Source organism: Lathyrus oleraceus, chromosome 7 (genome assembly GCF_024323335.1).
Source record: "Lathyrus oleraceus cultivar Zhongwan6 chromosome 7, CAAS_Psat_ZW6_1.0, whole genome shotgun sequence".
Lineage (NCBI taxonomy): Eukaryota > Viridiplantae > Streptophyta > Magnoliopsida > Fabales > Fabaceae > Lathyrus > Lathyrus oleraceus.
In genome coordinates, this window is record NC_066585.1 from 522,549,064 (window position 1) to 522,558,802 (window position 9,739).

A 9,739-nucleotide genomic window follows, 5' to 3' on the forward strand; every position below is an offset into this window, starting at 1 on the left:
ATGTTCACTGAAGATTTCCCATGAGCGGGCAAAGGATTAGCTTTCATATTAAGCGCGCGGTCTTCAAAAGACTCCATGCCACTCTTCATAAGCTTTTGCACCTCACACTTCAACGGATAACAGTTCTCAATATCGTGCCCAGGTGCACCCTGATGAAAAGCACAGCGAAGCTCGGGTTTATACCACCAAGGAAGTGGTTCTGGGATCTACGGTGGATTCCTCGGTTGAATCAAATTTTTGAGGACTAATAATGGGTACAGTTCTGCATATGACATTGCAATATGGTCGAAAGAGACCTTCTTCCTCTCGAAATTCTGTTGTTGGTGATGATTGTTGTTGGAATTGTTATTGTTGTAGGTGTTCGTTCTTTGTTACGGTTGTTGTTGTTGACGTTGATTTTGATATTGATGTTGTTGTTGTTGCTGAATTGGTGTTATTTGCTGATTAGAGAATACTGGAATAACGGATGATACTTGGTGATGATGATGTTGACGAGGTGGTGGATTCCTTCGGATCTGAGGCCTCATCTGCCTCCCACTGGAAATTGCATTAATTTCACTATCTTTCCTCTTGCTGAAACTACTCCCATACTTCTTGCTCGTCGACGCCTCATCTTTCGACAAACGTCCTTCACGGACCCCTTCTTCAAGTCTCATCCCCATGTTTACCTTTTCGGTAATATCACTGGGGGCACTGGCGATCATACGTTCATAGTAAAATGAACTCAGGGTTTCTCCAAGATCTGCTTAATCTCTTTGTTAGATACTTCCACTTGACCATTAGTCTAGGGGTGATATGGTGTTGATACTCTGTGTTTTACTCCATATTTCCTTAAGAGTTTATTAAATATCCTGGATATAAAATGTGATCCACCGTCACTTATGACAAGTCGTGGAACTCCAAATCTGGGAAAGATATTATTCTTGAACATCTTGATGACTACTCTTGTGTCGTTGATGGGTGCGGCTATAGCTTCTATCCACTTGGACACATAGTCAACGGCTACCAAAATGTACTTGTTTCCCAACGAAGTTGGAAACGGTCCCATGAAATCAATACCCCAAACGTCAAATAGTTCTACTTCTTGGATGTTCTTCAAAGGCATTTCGTCACGTCTTGAGATGTTTCCAGCGCGCTGGCACCGGTCACATTGGACAATATAAGCATGGACATCACGCCATAATGTTGGCCAATAAAGACCAGCTTGAAGGATCTCTCTGGTTGCTTGAAAACGGGCACTATGACATTAACATCGTCATCTACATGACGGGATTGAACAATCTGGATCATGCCTTCATCCATCAGACGCTGGATGTCCCTTTTTACTACAACACACCCCCTTGGGTTCACGCTACAAATATCAAAACCATCGTGATCATGTTCGCAGTCACTCACCAAACAGATATCTTTATGCATTTGCACCAAAGATCTTTGGATAAACCGGACATCAAAAACTTTGAATTCACCGGGACAGCCGTCCACCATGTTCACTGAAGATTTCCCATGAGCGGGCAAAGGATTAGCTTTCATATTAAGCGCGCGGTCTTCAAAAGACTCCATGCCACTCTTCATAAGCTTTTGCACCTCACACTTCAACGGATAACAGTTCTCAATATCGTGCCCAGGTGCACCCTGATGAAAAGCACAGCGAAGCTCGGGTTTATACCACCAAGGAAGTGGTTCTGGGATCTACGGTGGATTCCTCGGTTGAATCAAATTTTTGAGGACTAATAATGGGTACAGTTCTGCATATGACATTGCAATATGGTCGAAAGAGACCTTCTTCCTCTCGAAATTCTGTTGTTGGTGATGATTGTTGTTGGAATTGTTATTGTTGTAGGTGTTCGTTCTTTGTTACGGTTGTTGTTGTTGACGTTGATTTTGATATTGATGTTGTTGTTGTTGCTGAATTGGTGTTATTTGCTGATTAGAGAATACTGGAATAACGGATGATACTTGGTGATGATGATGTTGACGAGGTGGTGGATTCCTTCGGATCTGAGGCCTCATCTGCCTCCCACTGGAAATTGCATTAATTTCACTATCTTTCCTCTTACTGAAACTACTCCCATACTTCTTGCTCGTCGACGCCTCATCTTTCGACAAACGTCCTTCACGGACCCCTTCTTCAAGTCTCATCCCCATGTTTACCTTTTCGGTAAAATCACTGGGGGCACTGGCGATCATACGTTCATAGTAAAATGAACTCAGGGTTTCTCCAAGATCTGCTTAATCTCTTTGTTAGATACTTCCACTTGACCATTAGTCTGGGGGTGATATGGTGTTGCTACTCTGTGTTTTACTCCATATTTCCTTAAGAGTTTATTAAATATCCTGGATATAAAATGTGATCCACCGTCACTTATGACAAGTCATGGAACTCCAAATCTGGGAAAGATATTATTCTTGAACATCTTGATGACTACTCTTGTGTCGTTGATGGGTGCGGCTATAGCTTCTATCCACTTGGACACATAGTCAACGGCTACCAAAATGTACTTGTTTCCCAACGAAGTTGGAAAAGGTCCCATGAAATCAATACCCCAAACGTCAAATACTTCTACTTCTTGGATGTTCTTCAAAGGCATTTCGTCACGTCTTGAGATGTTTCCAGCGCGCTGGCACCGGTCACATTGGACAATATAAGCATGGACATCACGCCATAGTGTTGGCCAATAAAGACCAGCTTGAAGGATCTCTCTGGTTGCTTGAAAACGGGCACTATGACATTAACATCGTCATCTACATGACGGGATTGAACAATCTGGATCATGCCTTCATCCATCAGACGCTGGATGTCCCTTTTTACTACAACACACCCCCTTGGGTTCACGCTACAAATATCAAAACCATCGTGATCATGTTCGCAGTCACTCACCAAATAGATATCTTTATGCAGTTGCACCAAAGATCTTTGGATAAACCGGACATCAAAAACTTTGAATTCACCGGGACAGCCGTCCACCATGTTCACTGAAGATTTCCCATGAGCGGGCAAAGGATTAGCTTTCATATTAAGCGCGCGGTCTTCAAAAGACTCCATGCCACTCTTCATAAGCTTTTGCACCTCACACTTCAACGGATAACAGTTCTCAATATCGTGCCCAGGTGCACCCTGATGAAAAGCACAGCGAAGCTCGGGTTTATACCACCAAGGAAGTGGTTCTGGGATCTACGGTGGATTCCTCGGTTGAATCAAATTTTTGAGGACTAATAATGGGTACAGTTCTGCATATGACATTGCAATATGGTCGAAAGAGACCTTCTTCCTCTCGAAATTATGTTGTTGGTGATGATTGTTGTTGGAATTGTTATTGTTGTAGGTGTTCGTTCTTTGTTACGGTTGTTGTTGTTGACGTTGATTTTGATATTGATGTTGTTGTTGTTGCTGAATTGGTGTTATTTGCTGATTAGAGAATACTGGAATAACGGATGATACTTGGTGATGATGATGTTGACGAGGTGGTGGATTCCTTCGGATCTGAGGCCTCATCTGCCTCCCACTGGAAATTGCATTAATTTCACTATCTTTCCTCTTGCTGAAACTACTCCCATACTTCTTGCTCGTCGACGCCTCATCTTTCGACAAACGTCCTTCACGGACCCCTTCTTCAAGTCTCATCCCCATGTTTACCTTTTCGGTAAAATCACTGGGGGCACTGGCGATCATACGTTCATAGTAAAATGAACTCAGGGTTTCTGCAAGATCTGCTTAATCTCTTTGTTAGATACTTCCACTTGACCATTAGTCTGGGGGTGATATGGTGTTGCTACTCTGTGTTTTACTCCATATTTCCTTAAGAGTTTATTAAATATCCTGGATATAAAATGTGATCCACCGTCACTTATGACAGGTCGTGGAACTCCAAATCTGGGAAAGATATTATTCTTGAACATCTTGATGACTACTCTTGTGTCGTTGATGGGTGCGGCTATAGCTTCTATCCACTTGGACACATAGTCAACGGCTACCAAAATGTACTTGTTTCCCAAAGAAGTTGGAAAAGGTCCCATGAAATCAATACCCCAAACGTCAAATAGTTCTACTTCTTGGATGTTCTTCAAAGGCATTTCGTCACGTCTTGAGATGTTTCCAGCGCGCTGGCACCGGTCACATTGGACAATATAAGCATGGACATCACGCCATAGTGTTGGCCAATAAAGACCAGCTTGAAGGATCTCTCTGGTTGCTTGAAAACGGGCACTATGACATTAACATCGTCATCTACATGACGGGATTGAACAATCTGGATCATGCCTTCATCCATCAGACGTTGGATGTCCCTTTTTACTACAACACACCCCCTTGGGTTCACGCTACAAATATCAAAACCATCGTGATCATGTTCGCAGTCACTCACCAAATAGATATCTTTATGCATTTGCACCAAAGATCTTTGGATAAACCGGACATCAAAAACTTTGAATTCACCGGGACAGCCGTCCACCATGTTCACTGAAGATTTCCCATGAGCGGGCAAAGGATTAGCTTTCATATTAAGCGCGCGGTCTTCAAAAGACTCCATGCCACTCTTCATAAGCTTTTGCAGCTCACACTTCAACGGATAACAGTTCTCAATATCGTGCCCAGGTGCACCCTGATGAAAAGCACAGCGAAGCTCGGGTTTATACCACCAAGGAAGTGGTTCTGGGATCTACGGTGGATTCCTCGGTTGAATCAAATTTTTGAGGACTAATAATGGGTACAGTTCTGCATATGACATTGCAATATGGTCGAAAGAGACCTTCTTCCTCTCGAAATTCTGTTGTTGGTGATGATTGTTGTTGGAATTGTTATTGTTGTAGGTGTTCGTTCTTTGTTACGGTTGTTGTTGTTGACGTTGATTTTGATATTGATGTTGTTGTTGTTGCTGAATTGGTGTTATTTGCTGATTAGAGAATACTGGAATAACGGATGATACTTGGTGATGATGATGTTGACGAGGTGGTGGATTCCTTCGGATCTGAGGCCTCATCTGCCTCCCACTGGAAATTGCATTAATTTCACTATCTTTCCTCTTGCTGAAACTACTCCCATACTTCTTGCTCGTCGACGCCTCATCTTTCGACAAACGTCCTTCACGGACCCCTTCTTCAAGTCTCATCCCCATGTTTACCTTTTCGGTAAAATCACTGGGGGCACTGGCGATCATACGTTCATAGTAAAATGAACTCAGGGTTTCTGCAAGATCTGCTTAATCTCTTTGTTAGATACTTCCACTTGACCATTAGTCTGGGGGTGATATGGTGTTGCTACTCTGTGTTTTACTCCATATTTCCTTAAGAGTTTATTAAATATCCTGGATATAAAATGTGATCCACCGTCACTTATGACAGGTCGTGGAACTCCAAATCTGGGAAAGATATTATTCTTGAACATCTTGATGACTACTCTTGTGTCGTTGATGGGTGCGGCTATAGCTTCTATCCACTTGGAAACATAGTCAACGGCTACCAAAATGTACTTGTTTCCCAAAGAAGTTGGAAAAGGTCCCATGAAATCAATACCCCAAACGTCAAATAGTTCTACTTCTTGGATGTTCTTCAAAGGCATTTCGTCACGTCTTGAGATGTTTCCAGCGCGCTGGCACCGGTCACATTGGACAATATAAGCATGGACATCACGCCATAGTGTTGGCCAATAAAGACCAGCTTGAAGGATCTCTCTGGTTGCTTGAAAACGGGCACTATGACATTAACATCGTCATCTACATGACGGGATTGAACAATCTGGATCATGCCTTCATCCATCAGACGTTGGATGTCCCTTTTTACTACAACACACCCCCTTGGGTTCACGCTACAAATATCAAAACCATCGTGATCATGTTCGCAGTCACTCACCAAATAGATATCTTTATGCATTTGCACCAAAGATCTTTGGATAAACCGGACATCAAAAACTTTGAATTCACCGGGACAGCCGTCCACCATGTTCACTGAAGATTTCCCATGAGCGGGCAAAGGATTAGCTTTCATATTAAGCGCGCGGTCTTCAAAAGACTCCATGCCACTCTTCATAAGCTTTTGCAGCTCACACTTCAACGGATAACAGTTCTCAATATCGTGCCCAGGTGCACCCTGATGAAAAGCACAGCGAAGCTCGGGTTTATACCACCAAGGAAGTGGTTCTGGGATCTACGGTGGATTCCTCGGTTGAATCAAATTTTTGAGGACTAATAATGGGTACAGTTCTGCATATGACATTGCAATATGGTCGAAAGAGACCTTCTTCCTCTCGAAATTATGTTGTTGGTGATGATTGTTGTTGGAATTGTTATTGTTGTAGGTGTTCGTTCTTTGTTACGGTTGTTGTTGTTGACGTTGATTTTGATATTGATGTTGTTGTTGTTGCTGAATTGGTGTTATTTGCTGATTAGAGAATACTGGAATAACGGATGATACTTGGTGATGATGATGTTGACGAGGTGGTGGATTCCTTCGGATCTGAGGCCTCATCTGCCTCCCCCTGGAAATTGCATTAATTTCACTATCTTTCCTCTTGCTGAAACTACTCCCATACTTCTTGCTCGTCGACGCCTCATCTTTCGACAAACGTCCTTCACGGACCCCTTCTTCAAGTCTCATCCCCATGTTTACCTTTTCGGTAAAATCACTGGGGGCACTGGCGATCATACGTTCATAGTAAAATGAACTCAGGGTTTCTCCAAGATCTGCTTAATCTCTTTGTTAGATACTTCGACTTGACCATTAGTCTGGGGGTGATATGGTGTTGCTACTCTGTGTTTTACTCCATATTTCCTTAAGAGTTTATTAAATATCCTGGATATAAAATGTGATCCACCGTCACTTATGACAGGTCGTGGAACTCCAAATCTGGGAAAGATATTATTCTTGAACATCTTGATGACTACTCTTGTGTCGTTGATGGGTGCGGCTATAGCTTCTATCCACTTGGACACATAGTCAACGGCTACCAAAATGTACTTGTTTCCCAATGAAGTTGGTAAAGGTCCCATGGAATCAATACCCCAAACGTCAAATAGTTCTACTTCTTGGATGTTCTTCAAAGGCATTTCGTCACGTCTTGAGATGTTTCCAGCGCGCTGGCACCGGTCACATTGGATAATATAAGCATGGACATCACGCCCTAGTGTTGGCCAATAAAGACTAGCTTGAAGGATCTCTCTGGTTGCTTGAAAACAGGCACTATGACATTAACATCGTCATCTACATGACGGGATTGAACAATCTGGATCATGCCTTCATCCATCAGACGCTGGATGTCCCTTTTTACTACAACACACCCCCTTGGGTTCACGCTACAAATATCAAAACCATCGTGATCATGTTCGCAGTCACTCACCAAACAGATATCTCTATGCATTTGCACCAAAGATCTTTGGATAAACCGGACATCAAAAACTTTGAATTCACCGGGACAGCCGTCCACCATGTTCACTGAAGATTTCCCATGAGCGGGCAAAGGATTAGCTTTCATATTAAGCGCGCGGTCTTCAAAAGACTCCATGCCACTCTTCATAAGCTTTTGCACCTCACACTTCAACGGATAACAGTTCTCAATATCGTGCCCAGGTGCACCCTGATGAAAAGCACATCGAAGCTCGGGTTTATACCACCAAGGAAGTGGTTCTGGGATCTACGGTGGATTCCTCGGTTGAATCAAATTTTTGAGGACTAATAATGGGTACAGTTCTGCATATGACATTGCAATATGGTCGAAAGAGACCTTCTTCCTCTCGAAATTCTGTTGTTGGTGATGATTGTTGTTGGAATTGTTATTGTTGTAGGTGTTCGTTCTTTGTTACGGTTGTTGTTGTTGACGTTGATTTTGATATTGATGTTGTTGTTGTTGCTGAATTGGTGTTATTTGCTGATTAGAGAATACTGGAATAACGGATGATACTTGGTGATGATGATGTTGACGAGGTGGTGGATTCCTTCGGATCTGAGGCCTCATCTGCCTCCCACTGGAAATTGCATTAATTTCACTATCTTTCCTCTTGCTGAAACTACTCCCATACTTCTTGCTCGTCAACGCCTCATCTTTCGACAAACGTCCTTCACGGACCCCTTCTTCAAGTCTCATCCCCATGTTTACCTTTTCGGTAAAATCACTGGGGGCACTGGCGATCATACGTTCATAGTAAAATGAACTCAGGGTTTCTCCAAGATCTGCTTAATCTCTTTGTTAGATACTTCCACTTGACCATTAGTCTGGGGGTGATATGGTGTTGCTACTCTGTGTTTTACTCCATATTTCCTTAAGAGTTTATTAAATATCCTGGATATAAAATGTGATCCACCGTCACTTATGACAGGTCCTCGAACTCCAAATCTGGGAAAGATATTATTCTTGAACATCTTGATGACTACTCTTGTGTCGTTGATGGGTGCGGCTATAGCTTCTATCCACTTGGACACATAGTCAACGGCTACCAAAATGTACTTTTTTCCCAACGAAGTTGGAAAAGGTCCCATGAAATCAATACCCCAAACGTCAAATAGTTCTACTTCTTGGATGTTCTTCAAAGGCATTTCGTCACGTCTTGAGATGTTTCCAGTGCGCTGGCACCGGTCACATTGGACAATATAAGCATGGACATCACGCCATAGTGTTGGCCAATAAAGACCAGCTTGAAGGATCTCTCTGGTTGCTTGAAAACAGGCACTATGACATTAACATCGTCATCTACATGACGCGATTGAACAATCTGGATCATGCCTTCATCCATCAGACGCTGGATGTCCCTTTTTACTACAACACACCCCCTTGGGTTCACGCTACAAATATCAAAACCATCGTGATCATGTTCGCAGTCACTCACCAAACAGATATCTTTATGCATTTGCACCAAAGATATTCGAATAAACCGGACATCAAAAACTTTGAATTCATCGGGACAGTCGTCCACCATGTTCACTGAAGATTTCTCATGAGCGGGCAAAGGATTAGCTTTCACATTAGGTGCGCGGTCTTCAAAAGACTCCATGCCACTCTTCATAAGCTTTTGCACCTCACACTTCAACGGATAACAATTCTCAATATCGTGCCCAGGTGCACCCTGATGAAAAGCACAGCGAAGCTCGGCTTTATACCACCAAGGAAGTGGTTCTGGGATCTATGGTGGATTCCTCGGTTGAATCAAATTTTTGAGGACTAATGATGGGTACAGTTCTGCATATGACATAGCAATCGGGTCGAAAGAGACCTTCTTCCTCTCGAAATTCTGTTGTTGGTGATGATTGTTGTTGGAATTGTTGTTGTTGTAGGTGTTTGTTCTTTGTTGCGGTTGTGGTTGTTGACGTTGATTTTGATATTACTGTTGTTGTTGCTGCTGAATTGGTGTTATTTGCTGATTAGAGAATACTGGAATAACGGATGATACTTGGTGATGATGATGTTGACGAGGTGGTGGATTCCTTCGGATCTGAGGCCTCATCTGCCTCCCACTAGAAATTGCATTAATTTCACTATCTTTCCTCTTGCTGAAACTACTCCCATACTTCCTTCTCGTCGACGCCTCATCTTTCGACAAACGTCCTTTACGGACCCTTTCTTCAAGTCTCGTCCCTATGTTTACCATTTCGGTAAAATCACTAGGGGCACTGGCGATCATACGTTCATAGTAAAATGAACTCAGGGTTTCTCCAAGACCTGCTTAATCTCTTTGTTAGATACTTCCACTTGACCATTAGTCTGGGGGTGATATGTTCTTGCTACTCTGTGTTTTACTCCTTATTTTCTTAAGAGTTT